General features: G+C 39.6%; 4 long non-coding RNA genes across 8 annotated transcripts; all 4 read right to left on the reverse strand.

Moving 5' to 3' along the window:
* Positions 1-461: 461 nt before the first annotated feature.
* Positions 462-8,420, reverse strand: LOC127915671 (uncharacterized). 3 transcript variants are annotated; one of them, XR_008091565.1, is made up of 3 exons: positions 8,375-8,420; positions 6,506-6,560; positions 462-498 (listed from the first exon to the last, which is right to left on the reverse strand). It is a non-coding gene; the product is annotated as an uncharacterized LOC127915671 (long non-coding RNA). The 3 variants fall into 3 exon arrangements; XR_008091564.1 differs by lacking the exon at positions 462-498 and adding an exon at positions 5,125-5,180; XR_008091566.1 differs by lacking the exon at positions 462-498 and adding an exon at positions 6,359-6,395.
* On the reverse strand, positions 1,538-4,695 carry LOC127915669 (uncharacterized). The gene is made up of 3 exons (XR_008091560.1): positions 4,680-4,695; positions 3,248-3,302; positions 1,538-1,652 (listed from the first exon to the last, which is right to left on the reverse strand). It is a non-coding gene; the product is annotated as an uncharacterized LOC127915669 (long non-coding RNA).
* A 2,315-nt stretch (positions 8,421-10,735) lies between the features above and the next one.
* On the reverse strand, positions 10,736-21,590 carry LOC127915668 (uncharacterized). Its single transcript, XR_008091559.1, has 6 exons — positions 21,517-21,590; positions 21,440-21,483; positions 20,646-20,667; positions 19,689-19,798; positions 17,440-17,483; positions 10,736-10,814 (listed from the first exon to the last, which is right to left on the reverse strand). It is a non-coding gene; the product is annotated as an uncharacterized LOC127915668 (long non-coding RNA).
* Positions 11,947-15,805, reverse strand: LOC127915670 (uncharacterized). 3 transcript variants are annotated; one of them, XR_008091562.1, is made up of 3 exons: positions 15,757-15,805; positions 14,087-14,141; positions 11,947-12,182 (listed from the first exon to the last, which is right to left on the reverse strand). It is a non-coding gene; the product is annotated as an uncharacterized LOC127915670 (long non-coding RNA). The 3 variants fall into 3 exon arrangements; XR_008091561.1 differs by lacking the exon at positions 15,757-15,805 and adding an exon at positions 15,636-15,684; XR_008091563.1 differs by lacking the exon at positions 15,757-15,805 and adding an exon at positions 15,552-15,579.
* Positions 21,591-24,293: the final 2,703 nt, after the last annotated feature.

Genomic DNA, 24,293 nt, shown 5'->3' on the forward strand with positions numbered 1-24,293 from the left:
TATAAAATGGAACCTGATATAAAATGGAACCTGATGTAAAATGGAACCTGATGTAAAATGGAACCTGATATAAAATGGATCCTGATGTAAAATGGAACCTGATATTAAATGGAACCTGATGTAAAATGGAACCTGATATGTATAAAATGGCCAGTAGGTGGCATCCCACAACAGTTGTTGAAATGACTCATTTCACCTAGGCTGTCATCTGCGACCCAAACTGTACCATATCCTATGAAGCGCACTACTTTTAAACATAATAATATTTGTCCTGTTAGACACTGGTACAAGTGTGTATTGGAAACCGAGTTAACCTTGAACTGAAACATGAGAATAGAGTGCTATACATCTGCTATTCACCTGCTATACACCTGCTATTCACCTGCTATACATCTGCTATTCACCTGTTATTCACCTGTTATACACCTGTTATACACCTCTTCACCTTATTCACCTGCTATTCACCTGTTATACACCTGCTATTCACCTGTTATACACCTGTTATACACCTGTTATACACCTGTTATACACCTGTTATACACCTGTTATCTTATACACCTGCTATACACCTGTTATACACCTGCTATACACCTGCTATACACCTGTTATACACCTGCTATACATCTGCTATTCACCTGTTATTCACCTGTTATACACCTGCTATTCACCTGCTATTCACCTGTTATTCACCTGCTATACACTGTTATCTGCTATTCACCTGTTATTCACCTGTTATACACCTGTTATACACCTGTTATTCACCTGTTATACACCTGTTATACACCTGCTATTCACCTGCTATACCACCTGTTATACACCTGTTATACACCTGTTATACACCTGTTATCACCTGCTATACACCTGTTATACACCTGCTATTCACCTGCTATTCACCTGTTATTCACCTGCTATACATCTGCTATTCACCTGTTATTCACCTGTTATACACCTGTTATACACCTGTTATTCACCTGCTATTCACCTGTTATACACCTGTTATACACCTGCTATTCACCTGTATTCACCTCTTTCACCTGTTATACACCTGTTATACACCTGTTATACACCTGCTATTCACCTGTTTCATACACCTGTTATACACCTGTTATTCACACCTGTTATTCACCTGTTATTCACCTGCTATTCACCTGCTATTCACCTGCTATTCACCTGTTATAAACCTGCTATCACCTGTTATACACCTGCTATCACCCTGCTATTCACCTGTTATACACCTTATTCACCTGTTATTCACCTGCTATTCACCTGTTATTCACCTGTTATTCACCTGCTATACACCTGTTATTCACCTGCTATACACCTGTTATACACCTGTTATTCACCTGTTATACACCTGTTATTCACCTGTTATACACCTGTTATTCACCTGTTATACACCTGTTATTCACCTGTTATACACCTGCTATACACCTGCACACCTGTTATTCACCTGTTATTCACCTGTTATACACCTGCTATTCACCTGCTATTGCTTACACCTGTTTTCACCTGTTATTCACCTGTTATACACCTGTTATTCACCTGCTATTCACCTGTTATACACCTGCTATACACCTGTTATACACCTGTTATTCACCTGTTATACACCTGTTATACACCTGTTATACACCTGTTATTCACCTGTTATACACCTGTTATTCACCTGTTATACACCTGTTATCTCACCTGTTATGCACCTGTTATTCACCTGTATTTCACCTGCTATCACCTGTTATTCACACCTGTTATACACCTGTTATTCACCTGTTATACACCTGTTATTCACCTGCTATTCACCTGTTATACACCTGCTATACACCTGTTATACACCTGCTATTCACCTGTTATACACCTGTTATACACCTGTTATATACACCTGTTATACACCTGTTATACACCTGTTATTCACCTGTTATACACCTGTTATTCACCTGTTATTCACCTGCTATTCACCTGTTATTCACCTGTTATACACCTGTTATACACCTGTTGTTCACCTGTTATACACCTGTTATACACCTGTTATTACACCTGTTATTCACCTGCTATTCACCTGTTATACACCTGTTCACCTGCTATTCACCTGTTATACACCTGTTATTCACCTGAGGTTACTGCCTGTTATACACCTGTTATTCACCTGCTATACATGCACCTGTTATACACCTGTTATTCACCTGTATTCACCTGCTATTCACCTGCTATACACCTGTTATTCACCTGCTATTCACCTGCTATACACCTGCTATACACCTGTTATACACCTGTTATGCACCTGTTATCACCTGCTGGACACCTGTTATTCACCTGCTATACACCTGTTATACACCTGTTATACACCTGCTATCACCTGTTATTCACCTGCTATTCACACCTGTTATACACCTGCTATCACCTGTTATACACCTGCTATACACCTGTTATTCACCTGTTATACATACACCTGTTATACACCTGTTATACACCTGTTATGCACCTGTTATACACCTGTTATTCACCTGTTATTCACCTGCTATTCACCTACACCTGCTATACACCTGTTATACACCTGTTATTCACCTGCTATACACCTGTTATACACCTGTTATACACCTGCTATACACCTGTTATACACCTGCTATACACCTGTTATTCACCTGCTATTCACCTGTTATACACCTGTTATACACCTGTTATTCACCTGTTATTCACCTGCTATACACCTGTTATACACCTGTTATACACCTGCTATACACCTGTTATTCACCTGCTATACACCTGTTATACACCTGTTATACACCTGTTATTCACCTGCTATACACCTGCTATACACCTGCTATACACCTGTTATTCACCTGCTATTCACCTGTTATACACCTGCTATTCACCTGCTATACACCTGTTATACACCTGTTATACACCTGTTATACACCTGCTATTCACCTGCTATCACCTGCTATACACCTGTTATTCACCTGTTATACACACCTGTTATACACCTGCTATTCACCTGCTATTCACCTGTTATTCACCTGCTATAACCTGTTATACACCTGCTATACACCTGATACATTCACCTGCTATTCACCTGCTATACACTGTTAACACCTGTTATACACCTGTTATTCACCTGATATACACCTGTTATACACCTGCTATACACCTGTTATACACTATTCACCTGTTATTCACCTGCTATTCACCTGTTATACACCTGCTATACACCTGTTATCACCTGCTATTCACCTGTTATACACCTGCTATTCACCTGTTATACACCTGCTATACACCTGTTATTCACCTGTTATACACCTGCTATACACCTGTTATACACCTGTTATACACCTGTTATTCACCTGCTATTCACCTGCTATTCACCTGATATACACCTGTTATTCACCTGTTATACACCTGCTATACACCTGTTATTCACCTGTTATACACCTGTTATTCACCTTATTCACCTGCTATTCACCTGTTATACACCTGTTATACACCTGCTATACACCTGTTATTCACCTGCTATACACCTGTTATACACCTGCTATACACCTGTTATACACCTGTTATACACCTGTTATTCACCTGCTATTCACCTGTTATTCATTACACCTGTTATATTCATTATACACCTGCTATACACCTGTTATTCACCTGTTATACACCTGTTATACACCTGTTATTCACCTGTTATACACCTGTTATACACCTGTTATACACCTGCTATTCACCTGTTATTCACCTTATACACCTGTTATTCACCTGCTATTCACCTGCTATTCACCTGTTATACACCTGTTATACACCTGCTATTCACCTGTTATTCACCTGTTATACACCTGTTATTCACCTGTTATTCACCTGCTATCACCTGCTATACACCTGCTATACACCTGTTATTCACCTGCTATTCACCTGTTATTCACCTGTTATACACCTGTTATTCACCTGCTATTCACCTTATACACCTGTTATTCACCTGCTATTCACCTGTTATACACCTGCTATTCACCTGCTATTCACCTTATTCACCTGTTATTCACCTGTTATACACCTGCTATACACCTGTTATACACCTGTTATTCACCTGTTATTCACCTGTTATTCACCTGTTATACACCTGTTATACACCTGTTATTCACCTGATATTCACCTGTTATACACCTGCTATTCACCTGCTATTCACCTGTTATACACCTGCTATACACCTGTTATTCACACCTGTTATTCACCTGCTATACACCTGCTATACACCTGCTATACACCTGTTACACCTGTTATTCACCTGTTATACACCTGTTATTCACCTGTTATACACCTGTTATTCACCTGTTATACACCTGTTATACACCTGTTATTCACCTGCTATTCACCTGTTATACACCTGTTATTCACCTGTTATACACCTGCTATTCACCTGTTATACACCTGTTATACACCTGTTATACACCTGCTATACACCTGTTATACACCTGCTATACACCTGTTATACACCTGCTATTCACCTATTCACCTGTTATACACCTGTTATACACCTGCTATACACCTGTTATACACCTGTTATTCACCTGCTATTCACCTGTTATACACCTGTTATTCACCTGTTATACACCTGTTATACACCTGTTATACACCTGTTATTCACCTGTTATACACCTGTTATTCACCTGTTATACACCTGTTATACACCTGTTATACACCTGTTATACACCTGCTATACACCTGCTATTCACCTGTTATACACCTGTTATACACCTGTTATACACCTGCTATACACCTGTTATTCACCTGCTATACACCTGTTATACACCTGTTATTCACCTGTTATACACCTGCTATTCACCTGCTATTCACCTGTTATACACCTGTTACACCTGTTATTCACCTGTTATTCACCTGTTATTCACCTGTTATACACCTGTTATTCACCTGTTATACACCTGTTATACACCTGCTATACACCTGTTATTCACCTGTTATACACCTGTTATACACCTGTTATTCACCTGCTATACACCTGTTATACACCTGCTATACCTGTTTACACCTGCTATTCACCTGTTATTCACCTGTTATACACCTGTTATACACCTGTTATACACCTGCTATTCACCTGTTATTCACCTGTTATACACCTGTTATACACCTGCTATTCACCTGCTATTCACCTGTTATACACCTGCTATTCACCTGTTATACACCTGCTATACACCTGTTATTCACCTGTTATACACCTGCTATTCACCTGCTATTCACCTGTTATTCACCTGTTATACACCTGTTATACACCTGTTATACACCTGCTATACACCTGCTATACACCTGTTATACACCTGTTATTCACCTCACCTGCTATACACCTGCTATTCACCTGCTATACACCTGTTATACACCTGTTATTCATACACCTGTTATACACCTGTTATTCACCTGTTATACACCTGTTATGTTATACACCTGTTATTCACCTGTTATTCACCTGTTATTCACCTGCTATACACCTGTTATTCACCTGCTATACACCTGTTATACACCTGCTATTCACCTGCTATTCACCTGCTATACACCTGCTATACACCTGCTATTCACCTGTTATACACCTGTTATACACCTGTTATTCACCTGCTATACACCTGTTATACACCTGTTATTCACCTGTTATTCACCTGTTATACACCTGTTATTCACCTGCTATTCACCTGCTATACACCTGTTATACACCTGCTATACACCTGTTATACACTGTTATACACCTGTTATTCACCTGCTATACACCTGTTATTCACCTGCTATACACCTGTTATACATTCACCTGTTATACACCTGTTATTCACCTGCTATACACCTGCTATACATTCACCTGCTATACACCTGTTATACACCTGCTATACACCTGTTATTCACCTGTTATACACCTGTTATTCACCTGTTATACACCTGTTATTCACCTGTTATACACCTGTTATACACCTGCTATACACCTGCTTACACCTGTTATTCACCTGCTATACACCTGTTATTCACCTGCTATACACCTGTTATTCACCTGTTATATACACCTGTTATACACCTATTCACCTGCTATTCACCTGTTATACACCTGTTATACTACCTGTTATCACCTGCTATACACCTGCTATACACCTGTTATTCACCTGTTATCACCTGTTATACACCTGTTATTCACCTGCTATACACCTGTTATTCACCTGCTATTCACCTGCTATACACCTGCTATACACCTGTTATCACCTGTTATACACCTGTTATTCACCTGCTATTCACCTGTTATACACCTGTTATACACCTGTTATCACCTGTTATACACCTGCTATACACCTGCTATACACCTGTTATACACCTGTTATTCACCTGCTATTCACCTGTTATACACCTGCTATTCACCTGTTATACACCTGTTATACACCTGTTATACACCTGCTATTCACCTGTTATACACCTGTTATTCACCTGTTATACACCTGTTATTCACCTGTTATACACCTGTTATTCACCTGTTATTCACCTGTTATTCACCTGTTATACACCTGTTATACACCTGTTATTCACCTGCTATACACCTGTTATACACCTGTTATACACCTGCTATACACCTGTTATACACCTGTTATACACCTGTTATACACCTGCTATACACCTGTTATACACCTGTTATACACCTGTTATACACCTGTTATCACCTGCTATTCACCTGTTATACACCTGCTATACACCTGTTATTCACCTGCTATTCACCTGTTATACACCTGTTATACACCTGCTATTCACCTGTTATACACCTGTTATACACCTGTTATTCACCTGTTATTCACCTGCTATATACACCTGTTATTCACCTGTTATACACCTGTTATACACCTGTTATACACCTGCTATACACCTGTTATACACCTGTTATTCACCTGCTATTCACCTGCTATACACCTGCTATTCACCTGTTATTCACCTGCTATTCACCTGTTATACACCTGCTATACACCTGTTATACACCTGTTATTCACCTGTTATACACCCTATACACCTGCTATACACCTGTTATACACCTGTTATACACCTGTTATACACCTGCTATTCACCTGTTATACACCTGTTATACACCTGTTATTCACCTGTTATACACCTGCTATACACCTGTTATCACCTGTTATACACCTGCTATTCACCTGCTATACACCTGTTATACACCTGTTATACACCTGTTATACACCTGCTATACACCTGTTATACACCTGCTATACACCTGTTATTCACCTGCTATACACCTGTTATACACCTGTTATACACCTGCTATACACCTGTTATACACCTGTTATTCACCTGTTATACACCTGTTATACACCTGCTATACACCTGTTATACACCTGTTATTCACCTGCTATTCACCTGTTATACACCTGTTATTCACCTGTTATTCACCTGTTATACACCTGCTATACACCTGTTATACACCTGTTATACACCTGCTATACACCTGCTATTCACCTGCTATACACCTGTTATACACCTGCTATACACCTGTTATACACCTGTTATACACCTGTTATACACCTGCTATTCACCTGTTATACACCTGTTATTCACCTGCTATACACCTGCTATACACCTGTTATACACCTGCTATTCACCTGTTATACACCTGCTATACACCTGCTATACACCTGTTATACACCTGCTATTCACCTGTTATTCACCTGTTATACACCTGTTATACACCTGCTATTCACCTGTTATACACCTGCTATTCACCTGTTATACACCTGCTATACACCTGTTATTCACCTGTTATACACCTGTTATTCACCTGTTATTCACCTGTTATACACCTGCTATACACCTGTTATACACCTGTTATTCACCTGCTATACACCTGCTATACACCTGTTATACACCTGTTATACACCTGTTATACACCTGTTATACACCTGTTATACACCTGTTATACACCTGTTATACACCTGTTATACACCTGTTATACACCTGTTATACACCTGCTATTCACCTGCTATACACCTGTTATACACCTGTTATTCACCTGTTATACACCTGTTATTCACCTGTTATTCACCTGTTATACACCTGTTATACACCTGTTATACACCTGTTATACACCTGTTATACACCTGCTATACACCTGTTATACACCTGCTATTCACCTTATTCACCTGTTATACACCTGTTATACACCTGTTATTCACCTGTTATACACCTGTTATTACACCTGTTATACACCTGTTATACACCTGTTATACACCTGTTATACACCTGTTATACACCTGTTATTCACCTGTTATACACCTGTTATTCACCTGTATACATACACCTGTTATACACCTGTTATACACCTGTTATTCACCTGCTATTCACCTGTTATCACCTGTTATACACCTGTTATACACCTGCTATTCACCTGTTATACACCACCTATACATATTACACCTGTTATACACCTGTTATACACCTGTTATACACCTGTTATACACCTGTTATTCACCTGTTATACACCTGTTATACACCTGTTATACACCTGTTATACACCTGTTATACACCTGTTATTCACCTGTTATACACCTGTTATTCACCTGTTATACACCTGTTATTCACCTGTTATACACCTGTTATTCACCTGCTATTCACCTGTTATACACCTGCTATACACCTGTTATACACCTGTTATTCACCTGTTATACACCTGCTATTCACCTGTTATACACCTGTATATACACCTGTTATACACCCTACACCTGTTATACACCTGTTATTCACCTGTTATTCACCTGTTATACACCTGTTATACACCTGTTATACACCTGTTATACACCTGTTATACACCTGTTATTCACCTGTTATACACCTGTTATACACCTGCTATTCACCTGTTATTCACCTGTTATACACCTGTTATTCACCTGCTATACACCTGCTATACACCTGTTATACACCTGTTATACACCTGCTATTCACCTGCTATACACCTGCTATTCACCTGTTATTCACCTGTTATACACCTGTTATCACCTGCTATACACCTGTTACACCTGCTATACACCTGTTATTCACCTGTTATACACCTGTTATACACCTGCTATTCACCTGCTATTCACCTGCTATACACCTGCTATTCACCTGTTATACACCTGTTATTCACCTGTTATACACCTGTTATACACCTGCTATTCACCTGTTATACACCTGCTATACACCTGTTATACACCTGTTATACACCTGTTATACACCTGTTATACACCTGTTATACACCTGCTATACACCTGTTATACACCTGCTATTCACCTGTTATACACTGCTATTCACCTGTATTCACCTGCTATACACCTGTTATACACCTGCTATACACCTGTTATACACTGTTATTCACCTGTTATACACCTGTTATACACCTGTTATTCACCTGTTATTCACCTGTTATACACCTGTTATTCACCTGTTATACACCTGTTATACACCTGTTATACACCTGTTATTCACCTGTTATACACCTGTATACACCTGTTATACACCTGTTATTCACCTGCTATTCACCTGTTATACACCTGTTATACACCTGTTATACACCTGTTATACACCTGTTATACACCTGTTATACACCTGTTATACACCTGTTATACACCTGTTATACACCTGTTATACACCTGTTATACACCTGTTATTCACCTGTTATACACCTGTTATCACCTGTTATACACCTGCTACACCTGTTATACACCTGTTATACACCTGCTATTCACCTGCTATACACCTGTTATGTTATACACCTATTATACACCTGTTATACACCTGTTATACACCTGCTATTCACCTGTTATACACCTGCTATACACCTGTTATACACCTGTTATTCACCTGTTATACATACACCTGTTATACACCTGTTATTCACCTGCTATTCACCTGTTATACACCTGTTATACACCTGTTATACACCTGTTATTCACCTGTTATACACCTGTTATTCACCTGTTATACACCTGTTATACACCTGTTATACACCTGTTATACACCTATTCACCTGTTATTCACCTGTTATACACCTGTTATACACCTGCTATACACCTGTTATACACCTGTTATACACCTGTTATACACCTGTTATTCACCTGTTATACACCTGTTATTCACCTGTTATATACACCTGTTATACATATTCACCTGTTATACACCTGCTATTCACCTGTTATACACCTGTTATACACCTGTTATTCACCTGTTATACACCTGTTATACACCTGTTATACACCTGTTATACACCTGTTATACACCTGTTATACACCTGTTATACACCTGTTATACACCTGCTATACACCTGTTATACACCTGTTATTCACCTGTTATACACCTGTTATACACCTGTTATACACCTGTTATACACCTGTTATTCACCTGCTATACACCTGTTATACACCTGCTATTCACCTGTTATACACCTGTTATTCACCTGTTATACACCTGTTACCTACACCTGTTATTATTCACCTGTTATACACCTGTTATACACCTGTTATACACCTGTTATACACCTGCTATTCACCTGTTATACACCCTGCACCTGTTATACACCTGTTATACACCTGTTATACACCTGCTATACACCTGTTATACACCTGCTATTCACCTGTTATACACCTGTTATACACCTGTTATACACCTGTTATTCACCTGTTATACACCTGTTATACACCTGCTATACACCTGTTATACACCTGCTATTCACCTGTTATACACCTGTTATACACCTGTTATACACCTGTTATACACCTGCTATACACCTGTTATTCACCTGTTATACACCTGTTATACACCTGTTATACACCTGTTATACACCTGCTATACACCTGTTATACACCTGCTATTCACCTGTTATACACCTGTTATACACCTGTTATACACCTGTTATTCACCTGTTTACACCTGTTATACACCTGTTATACACCTGTTATACACCTGTTATACACCTGTTATACACCTGTTATACACCTGTTATTCACACCTGCTATTCACCTGTTATACACCTGTTATTCACCTGTTATACACCTGTTATTCACCTGCTATACACCTGTTATACACCTGTTATTCACCTGTTATACACCTGTTATACACCTGTTATACACCTGTTATACACCTGTTATTCACCTGTTATACACCTGTTATACACCTGTTATACACCTGTTATACACCTGTTATACACCTGTTATTCACCTGTTATACACCTGTTATTCACCTGTTATACACCTGTTATTCACCTGTTATACACCTGTTATACACCCTATACACCTGTTATTCACCTGTTATACACCTGTTATTCACCTGTTATACACCGTTATTCACCTGTTATACACCTGTTATACACCTGTTATACACCTGTTATACACCTGTTATACACCTGTTATACACCTGTTATACACCTGTTATACACCTGTTATACACCTGTTATACACCTGTTATACACCTGTTATACACCTGTTATACACCTGTTATACACCTGTTATACACCTGTTATACACCTGTTATACACCTGTTATTCACCTGTTATACACCTGTTATACACCTGTTATACACCTGTTATTCACCTGTTATACACCTGCTATACACCTGTTATACACCTGTTATTCACCTGTTATACACCTGTTATACACCTGCTATACACCTGTTATACACCTGTTATACACCTGTTATACACCTGTTATACACCTGTTATTCACCTGTTATACACCTGTTATTCACCTGTTATACACCTGTTATACACCTGCTATTCACCTGTTATACACCTGTTATACACCTGTTATCACCTGTTATACACCTGTTATTCACCTGTTATACACCTGTTATACACCTGTTATTCACCTGTTATACACCTGTTATTCACCTGTTATACACCTGTTATACACCTATACACCTGTTATACACCTGTTATCACCTGTTATACACCTGTTATACACCTGTTATACACCTGTTATACACCTGCTATTCACCTGTTATACACCTGTTATACACCTGTTATACACCTGTTATACACCTGTTATACACCTGTTATACACCTGTTATACACCTGTTATACACCTGTTATACACCTGCTATTCACCTGTTATACACCTGTTATACACCTGTTATTCACCTGTTATACACCTGTTATTCACCTGTTATACACCTGTTATACACCTGTTATTCACCTGCTATACACCTGTTATACACCTGTTATCACCTGTTATACACCTGTTATACACCTGCTATACACCTGCTATACACCTGCTATACACCTGTTATACACCTGTTATTCACCTGTTATACACCTGTTATACACCTGTTATACACCTGTTATACACCTGTTATACACCTGTTATACACCTGTTATACACCTGCTATACACCTGTTATACACCTGTTATACACCTGTTATACACCTGTTATACACCTGTTATACACCTGTTATTCACCTGTTATACACCTGTTATACACCTGTTATTCACCTGTTATACACCTGTTATACACCTGCTATACACCTGTTATACACCTGTTATTCACCTGTTATACACCACACCTGCTATACACCTGCTATACACCTGTTATTCACCTGTTATACACCTGTTATACACCTGTTATACACCTGTTATACACCTGTTATACATACACCTGCTATACACCTGTTATACACCTGTTATACACCTGTTATACACCTGTTATACACCTGTTATACACCTGTTATTATACACCTGTTATACACCTGTTATACACCTGTTATTCACCTGTTATACACCTGTTACACCTGCTGTTATACACCTGTTATACACCTGTTATACACCTGTTATACACCTGTTATACACCTGTTATACACCTGTTATACACCTGTTATACACCTGTTATACACCTGTTATACACCTGTTATACACCTGTTATACACCTGTTATACACCTGCTATACACCTGTTATACACCTGTTATACACCTGTTATACACCTGTTATACACCTGCTATACACCTGTTATACACCTGCTATACACCTGTTATACACCTGTTATACACCTGTTATACACCTGTTATTCACCTGTTATACACCTGTTATACACCTGTTATTCACCTGTTATACACCTGTTATACACCTGTTATACACCTGTTATATTCACCTGTTATTATACACCTGTTATACACCTGTTATACACCTGTTATACACCTGTTATACACCTGTTATACACCTGTTATACACCTGTTATACACCTGTTATACACCTGTTATACACCTGTTATACACCTGTTATACACCTGTTATACACCTGCTATTGTTATACACCTGTTATACACCTGTTATACACCTGCTATACACCTGTTATACACCTGTTATTCACCTGCTATACACCTGTTATACACCTGTTATACACCTGCTATACACCTGCTATACACCTGTTATACACCTGTTATACACCTGTTATACACCTGCTATACACCTGTTATACACCTGCTATACACCTGTTATACACCTGTTATACACCTGTTATACACCTGTTATACACCTGTTATACACCTGTTATACACCTGTTATACACCTGTTATACACCTGTTATACACCTGCTATTCACCTGTTATACACCTGTTATTCACCTGTTATACACCTGTTATACACCTGTTATACACCTGTTATACACCTGTTATACACCTGTTATACACCTGTTATACACCTGTTATACACCTGCTATACACCTGCTATACACCTGTTATACACCTGTTATACACCTGTTATACACCTGTTATACACCTGTTATACACCTGTTATACACCTGTTATACACCTGTTATACACCTGTTATACACCTGTTATACACCTGTTATACACCTGTTATACACCTGCTATACACCTGTTATTCACCTGTTATACACCTGTTATACACCTGCTATACACCTGTTATACACCTGCTATACACCTGCTATACACCTGTTATACACCTGTTATTCACCTGTTATACACCTGTTATACACCTGTTATACACCTGCTATACACCTGTTATACACCTGCTATACACCTGTTATACACCTGTTATACACCTGTTATACACCTGCTATACACCTGTTATACACCTGTTATACACCTGCTATACACCTGTTATACACCTGTTATACACCTGCTATTCACCTGTTATACACCTGCTATACACCTGTTATACACCTGCTATTCACCTGCTATACACCTGTTATACACCTGTTATACACCTGCTATATACACCTGTTATACACCTGCTATACACCTGCTATACACCTGCTTCACCTGTTATACACCCTTATACACCTGTTATACACCTGCTATATACACCTGTTATACACCTGCTATACACCTGTTATACACCTGCTATACACCTGTTATACACCTGCTATACTATCACCTGTTATACACCTGTTATACACCTGCTATACACCTGCTATACACCTGTTATATACACCTGCTATACACCTGCTATTCACCTGTTATACACCTGCTATTCACCTGCTATACACCTGTTATACACCTGCTATTCACCTGTTATACACCTGCTATACACCTGTTATACACCTGCTATACACCTGCTATACACCTGTTATACACCTGTATATACACCTGTTATACACCTGTTATACACCTGCTATACACCTGTTATACACCTGCTATTCACCTGCTATACACCTGCTATACACCTGTTATACACCTGTTATACACCTGCTATCACCTGCACCTGTTATACACCTGTTATACACCTGTTATACACCTGCTATACACCTGCTATACACCTGCTATACACCTGTTATACACCTGCTATACACCTGTTATACACCTGCTATTCACCTGTTATACACCTGTTATACACCTGTTATACACCTGTTATACACCTGCTATACACCTGTTTACACCTGTTATACACCTGCTATTCACCTGTTATACACCTGTTATACACCTGTTATACACCTGTTATACACCTGTTATACACCTGCTATACACCTGCTATATTCACCTGTTATACACCTGCTATTCACCTGTTATTCACCTGTTATACACCTGTTATACACCTGTTATACACCTGTTATACACCTGTTATACACCTGCTATACACCTGTTATACACCTGTTATTCACCTGCTATTCACCTGTTATACACCTGTTATTCACCTGTTATACACCTGTTATCACTGCTATACACCTGTTATGTTATACACCTGTTATACACCTGCTATTCACCTGTTATACACCTGTTATACACCTGTTATTCACCTGTTATACACCTGTTATTCACCTGCTATACACCTGTTATACACCTGCTATACACCTGTTATACACCTGTTATTCACCTGCTATTCACCTGTTATACACCTGTTATACACCTGTTATCACCTGCTACACCTGTTATTCACCTGTTATACACCTGTTATCACCTGCTATTCACCTGCTATACACCTGCTATTCACCTGTTATTCACCTGCTATACACCTGTTATACACCTGTTATTCACCTGCTATTCACCTGCTATACACCTGCTATACACCTGTTATACACCTGCTATTCACCTGTTATACACCTGCTATTCACCTGCTATACACCTGTTATTCACCTGTTATACACCTTATACACCTGTTATACACCTGCTATTCACCTGTTTCACCTGCTATACACCTGTTATACACCTGTTATTCACCTGTTATACACCTGTTATACACCTGCTATACACCTGTTATTCACCTGTTATTCACCTGTTATACACCTGCTATTCACCTGCTATACACCTGCTATTCACCTGTTATACACCTGTTATTCACCTGTTATACACCTGTTATACACCTGCTATACACCTGTTATTCACCTGTTATTCACCTGTTATTCACCTGCTATACACCTGTTATACACCTGTTATACACCTGTTATACACCTGTTATACACCTGTTATACACCTGTTATACACCTGTTATACACCTGCTATTCACCTGTTATACACCTGCTATACACCTGTTATACACCTGTTATACACCTGTTATACACCTGTTATACACCTGCTATTCACCTGTTATACACCTGCTATACACCTGCTATACACCTGTTATACACCTGCTATTCACCTGTTATACACCTGCTATACACCTGCTATACACCTGTTATACACCTGCTATCACCTGCTATACACCTGTTATACACCTGCTATACACCTGCTATTACACCTGCTATACACCTGCTATTCACCTGCTATACACCTGTTATACACCTGCTATACACCTGCTATACACCTGTTATACACCTGCTATACACCTGCTATACACCTGCTATACACCTGCTATACACCTGCTATTCACCTGTTATACACCTGTTATACACCTGCTATACACCTGTTATACACCTGCTATTCACCTGTTATACACCTGCTATGCTATACACCTGTTATTCACCTGCTATTCACCTGTTATACACCTGCTATACACCTGCTATACACCTGTTATACACCTGTTATACACCTGCTATACACCTGCTATACACCTGCTATACACCTGCTATACACCTGTTATTCACCTGCTATACACCTGCTATTCACCTGCTATACACCTGTTATACACCTGCTATTCACCTGTTATACACCTGTTATACACCTGTTATACACCTGTTATACACCTGCTATACACCTGTTATACACCTGCTATTCACCTGCTATACACCTGCTATTCACCTGCTATACACCTGCTATTCACCTGCTATACACCTGTTATACACCTGCTATTCACCTGTTATACACCTGCTATTCACCTGCTATACACCTGCTATTCACCTGCTATACACCTGCTATACACCTGCTATACACCTGCTATACACCTGCTATACACCTGCTATACACCTGTTATACACCTGCTATACACTATTCACCTGCTATTCACCTGCTATACACCTGCTATTCACCTGTTATACACCTGCTATACACCTGCTATTCACCTGCTATTCACCTGTTATACACCTGCTATACACCTGTTATACACCTGTTATACACCTGCTATTCACCTGTTATACATCTGCTATTCACCTGCTATACACCTGCTATTCACCACTATACACCTGCTATTCACCTGTTATACACCTGCTATACACCTGCTATTCACCTGCTATTCACCTGCTACATCTGCTATTCACCTGTTATACACCTGCTATTCACCTGCTATTCACCTGCTATACACCTGCTATACACCTGCTATACACCTGTTATACACCTGTTATACACCTGTTATACACCTGTTATACATCTGCTATACACCTGCTATACACCTGCTATTCACCTGCTATACACCTGCTATACACCTGCTATTCACCTGCTATACACCTGCTATTCACCTGCTATTCACCTGCTATATACACCTGTTATACACCTGCTATTCACCTGTTATACACCTGCTATACACCTGTTATACACCTGCTATAGACATGTTATACACCTGCTATTCACCTGTTATACACCTGTTATACACCTGCTATAGACATGTTATACACCTGCTATACACCTGCTATACACCTGTTATACACCTGCTATTCACCTGCTATAGACATGTTATACACCTGCTATACACCTGTTATACACCTGCTATACACCTGTTATACACCTGTTATACACCTGCTATATATCACCTGCTATACCTGATCTACATCTGTTATTCACCTGTTATACACCTGCTATACACCTGCTATTCACCTGCTATACACCTGTTATACACCTGCTATTCACCTGTTATACACCTGCTATACACCTGTTATACACCTGTTATACACCTGCTATACACCTGCTATACACCTGCTATTCACTGTTATACACCTGCTATTCACCTGTTATACACCTGTTATACACCTGCTATTCACCTGCTATTCACCTGCTATACACCTGCTATTCACCTGTTATACACCTGCTATAGACATGTTATACACCTGCTATTCACCTGTTATACACCTGCTATTCACCTGTTATACACCTGTTATACACCTGTTATACACCTGTTATACATCTACACCTGTTATACACCTGTTATTCACACCTGTATATACACCTGCTATTCACCTGCTATTCACCTGTTTCACCTGCTATACACCTGCTATTCACCTGTTATACACCTGCTATTCACCTGTTATACACCTGCTATTCACCTGTTATACACCTGTTATACACCTGCTATTCACCTGTTATACACCTGCTATTCACTGTTATACACCTGTTATTCACCTGTTATTCACCTGTTATACACCTGTTATTCACCTGTTATACACCTGTTATACACCTGCTATACACCTGTTATACACCTGCTATTCACCTGTTATACACCTGTTATTCACCTGTTATACACCTGTTATACACCTGTTATACACCTGTTATACACCTGCTATTCACCTGTTATACACCTGTTATACACCTGTTATACACCTGTTATACACCTGTTATACACCTGTTATACACCTGCTATTCACCTGTTATTCACCTGTTATACACCTGTTATACACCTGTTATACACCTGCTATTCACCTGTTATACACCTGTTATACACCTGTTATACACCTGCTATTCACCTGTTATTCACCTGTTATACACCTGTTATACACCTGCTATTCACCTGTTATGCACCTGTTATACACCTGTTATTCACCTTTATTCACCTGTTATACACCTGTTATACACCTGTTATACACCTGTTATACACCTGTTATACACCTGCTATTCACCTGTTATACATCTGCTATACACCTGTTATACACCTGTTATTCACCTGTTATACACCTGCTATTCACCTGTTATACACCTGCTATACACCTGCTATAGACACCTGCTATACACCTGTTATTCACCTGCTATACACCTGCTATTCACCTGTTATACACCTGTTATTCACCTGTTATACACCTGTTATACACCTGCACCTATTCACCTGTTATACACCTGCTAGACACCTGTTATACACCTGCTATACACCTGTTATACACCTGCTATTCACCTGCTATACACCTGTTATACATCTGCTATTCACCTGTTATTCACCTGCTATACATCTGCTATCACCTGCTATACACCTGCTATTCACCTGCTATAGACTGCTATTCACCTGCTATTCACCTGCTATACACCTGTTATACACCTGTTTCACCTGTTATACACCTGCTATTCACCTGTTATTCACCTGTTATACACCTGTTATACACCTGTTATACACCTGCTATTCACCTGTTATTCACCTGCTATACACCTGTTATACACCTGTTACACCTGCTATACACCTGTTATACACCTGCTATACACCTGTTATACATCTGCTATACACCTGCTATACACCTGTTATACACCTGCTATACACCTGCTATACACCTGCTATACACCTGCTATACACCTGCTATTCACCTGCTATACACATGTTATACACCTGCTATACACCTGTTATACACCTGCTATTCACCTGTTATACACCTGCTATTCACCTGTTATACACCTGTTCACACCTGTTATACACCTGTTATACACCTGTTATACACATGTTATACACCTGCTATACACCTGCTATTCACCTGCTATACACCTGCTATTCACCTGTTATACACCTGCTATACACCTGCTATTCACCATGCTATACACCTGTTATACACCTGCTATACACATGTTATACACCTGCTATACACCTACTTATTCACCTGTTATACACCTGTTATACACCTGTTATACACCTGCTATACACCTGCTATAGACATGTTATACACCTGCTATTCACCTGTTATACACCTGCTATTCACCTGCTATAGACATGTTATACACCTGCTATACACCTGCTATACACCTGTTATTCACCTGCTATACACCTGCTATAGACATGTTATTCACCTGCTATAGACATGCTATACACCTGTTTATACACCTGCTATACACCTGTTATACACCTGCTATTCACCTGTTATACACCTGCTATTCACCTGCTATTCACCTGACACCTGCTTTCATCTGCTATTACACCTGTTATACACCTGCTATACACCTGCTATTCATACACCTGTTATACACCTGCTATACACCTGTTATTCACCTGCTATACACCTGCTATTCACCTGCTTATACACCTGCTATTCACCTTATACACCTGTTATACACCTGCTATTCACCTGTTATACACCTGTTATACACCTGCTATTCACCTGTTACACCTGTTATCACCTGCTATGCATACACCTGCTATTCACCTGTTATACACCTGCTATACACCTGCTATTCACCTGTTATACACCTGCTATAGACATGCTATACACCTGTTATTCACCTGTTATTCACCTGCTATTCACCTGTTATACACCTGTTATACATCTGCTATTCACCTGTTATACATCTGCTGTTCACCTGCTATACACCTGCTATACACCTGCTATTCACCTGCTATACACCTGTTATCTGCACACCTGCTATTCACCTGTTATACACCTGCTATACACCTGCTATTCACCTGTTATACACCTGCTATACACCTGCTATTCACCTGCTATTCACCTGTTATACACCTGCTATACACCTGCTATACATATTCACCTGCTATACACCTGCTATTCACCTGCTATTCACCTGCTATACACCTGCTATTCACCTGTTATACACCTGCTATACACCTGCTATACACATGCTATACACCTGCTATAGACATGTTATACACCTGCTATACACCTGCTATACACCTGCTATAGACATGTTATACACCTGCTATACACCTGCTATTCACCTGCTATAGACATGTTATACACCTGCTATACACCTGCTATTCACCTGCTATAGACATGTTATACACCTGCTATACACCTGTTATTCACCTGCTATAGACATGTTATACACCTGCTATACACCTGCTATTCACCTGCTATACACCTGCTATACACCTGCTATTGTTATACACCTGCTATAGACATGTTATACACCTGCTATACACCTGCTATTCACCTGTTATACACCTGCTATTCACCTGTTATTCACCTGCTATACACCTGTTATATCTGCTATTCACCTGTTATTCACCTGCTATTCACCTGTTATACACCTGTTATTCACCTGCTATACACCTGCTATTCACCTGTTATACACCTGCTATTCACCTGCTATACACCTGCTATACACCTGTTATACACCTGCTATACACCTGCTATTCACCCTGCTATACACCTGTTATACACCTGCTATTCACCTATTCACCTGCTATACACCTGTTATACATCTGCTATTCACCTGTTATACACCTGCTATTCACCTGCTATAGACATGTTATACACCTGCTATTCACCTGCTATACACCTGTTATACACCTGCTATACACCTGTTATACACCTGCTATTCACCTGTTATACACCTGCTATACACCTGCTATACACCTGTTATACACCTGTTATACACCTGTTATACACCTGCTATACACCTGCTATACACCTGCTATACACCTGTTATACACCTGCTATAGACATGTTATACACCTGCTATACACCTGTTATACACCTGCTATACACCTGCTATACACCTGCTATACACCTGCTATAGACATGTTATACACCTGTTATACACCTGCTATAGACATGTTATACACCTGCTATACACCTGTTATACACCTGCTATAGACCTGTTATACACCTGCTATTCATAGACACCTGTTATACACCTGCTATTCACCTGTTATACACCTGCTATTCACCTGCTATAGACATGTTATCACCTGCTATTCACCTGCTATTCACCTGCTATACACCTGCTATACACCTGCTATACACATGTTATACACCTGCTATTCACCTGCTATACACCTGTTATACACCTGCTATTCACCTGCTATCACCTGTTATACATCTGCTATTCACCTGCTATTCACCTGTTATACACCTGCTATACACATGCTATAGACATGTTATACACCTGTTATACATCTGCTATTCACCTGCTATACACTGCGTGCTGTTATACACCTGTTATTCACCACCTGCTATACACCTGCTGTTATACACCTGCTATACACCTGCTATACATCTGCTATTCACCTGTTATACACCTGTTATTCACATCTGCTATTCACCTGCTATACACCTGCTATAGACATATGCATACACCTGCTATACACCTGCTATTCACCTGCTATTCACCTGCTATTCACATGTTATTCACCTGTTATACATCTGCTATTCACCTGCTATACACCTGCTATTCACCTGTTATTCACCTGCTATTCACCTGTTATACACCTGCTATACACCTGCTATACACCTGCTATTCACCTGCTATTCACCTGTTATACACCTGTTATTCACCTGCTATTCACCTGCTATACACCTGTTATTCACCTGCTATTCACCTGCTATTCACCTGTTATACATCTGCTATTCACCTGCTATTCACCTGTTATACACCTGCTATACACCTGCTATACACCTGTTATTCACCTGCTATTCACCTGCTATTCACCTTATTCACCTGTTAGACACCTGTTATACACCTGCTATTCACCTGCTATACACCTGTTATTCACCTGCTATACACCTGCTATTCACCTGTTATACACCTGTTATACACCTATTGTTATACACCTGCTATTATACACCTACTATTCACCTGCTATTCACCTGCTACACCTGCTATACACCTGTTATACACTGCTATTCACCTGCTATTCACCTGTTATATTCACCTGCTATTCACCTGCTATTCACCTGCTATTCACCTGCTATACACCTGTTATACACCTGCTATTCACCTTATCACCACCTGCTATTCACTATTCATCACCTGCTATACACCTGCTATTCACCTGCTACACCTGCTATTCACCTGCATTCACCTGCTATTCACCTGTTATACACCTGCTATTCACCTGTTATACACCTGCTATACACCTGCTATACACCTGTTATACACCTGCTATTCACCTGTTATACACCTGTTATACACCTGCTATTCACCTGTTCATACACCTGTTATTCACCTGTTATACACCTGTTATACACCTGCTATTCACCTGTTATACACCTGCTATACACCTGCTATTCACCTGTTATACACCTGCTATACACCTGTTATACACCTGCTATTCACCTGCTATTTATATTTATACATCTGCTATTCACCTGCTATTCACCTGCTATTCACCTGTTATACACCTGTTATACACCTGCTATTCACCTGTATACACCTGCTATTCACCTGTTATTCACCTGCTATTCACCTGCTATACACCTGTTATACACCTGCTAGACACCTTTATACACCTGTTATTCACCTGCTATACACCTGCTATACACCTGTTATACACCTGTTATACACCTGCTATTCACCTGTTATACATCTGCTATACACCTGCTATATTCACCTGCTATACACCTTTATTCACCTGTTATACACCTGCTATTCACCTGCTATACACCTGTTATACACCTGTTATACACCTGTTATACACCTGCTATTCACCTGCTATTCACATGTTATACACCTGCTATTCATCACCTGCTATTCACCTTTTATACACCTGCTATTCACCTGTTATACACCTGCTATACACCTGTTATTCACCTGTTATACACCTGCTATTCACCTGCTATACACCTGCTATACACCTGCTATTCACCTGCTATACACCTGTTATACACCTGCTATACACCTGCTATACACCTGTTATACACCTGTTATTCACCTGTTATACGTCTGCTGTTCACCTGCTATACACCTGCTATTCACCTGCTAGACATGTTATACACCTGCTATACACCTGTTATACACCTGCTATACACCTGTTATACACCTGTTATACACCTGCTATACACCTGCTATACACCTGCTATTCACCTGCTATACATCTGCTATACACCTGTTATTCACCTGCTATACACCTGCTATTCGCCTATACACCTGCTATACACCTGCTATACACCTGCTATTCACCTGTTATACACCTGCTATTCACCTGTTATACACCTGTTATACACCTGCTATTCACCTGCTATACACCTGCTATTCACCTGCTATACACCTGCTATTCACCTGCTATACACCTGCTATTCACCTGCTATACACCTGTTATACACCTGCTATTCACCTGCTATTCATCTGTTATTCACCTGCTATTCACCTGCTATACATCTGTTATTCACCTGCTATTCACCTGCTATACATCTGCTGTTCACCTGCTATTCACCTGCTATACACCTGCTATACACCTGTTATACACCTGCTATACACCTGCTATTCACCTGCTATACACCTGCTATTCACCTGCTATACACCTGCTATTCACCTGCTATACACCTGCTATTCACCTGCTATACACC

The sequence above is a fragment of the Oncorhynchus keta genome, chromosome 35 (assembly GCF_023373465.1).
Source record: "Oncorhynchus keta strain PuntledgeMale-10-30-2019 chromosome 35, Oket_V2, whole genome shotgun sequence".
NCBI classification, from domain to species: domain Eukaryota; kingdom Metazoa; phylum Chordata; class Actinopteri; order Salmoniformes; family Salmonidae; genus Oncorhynchus; species Oncorhynchus keta.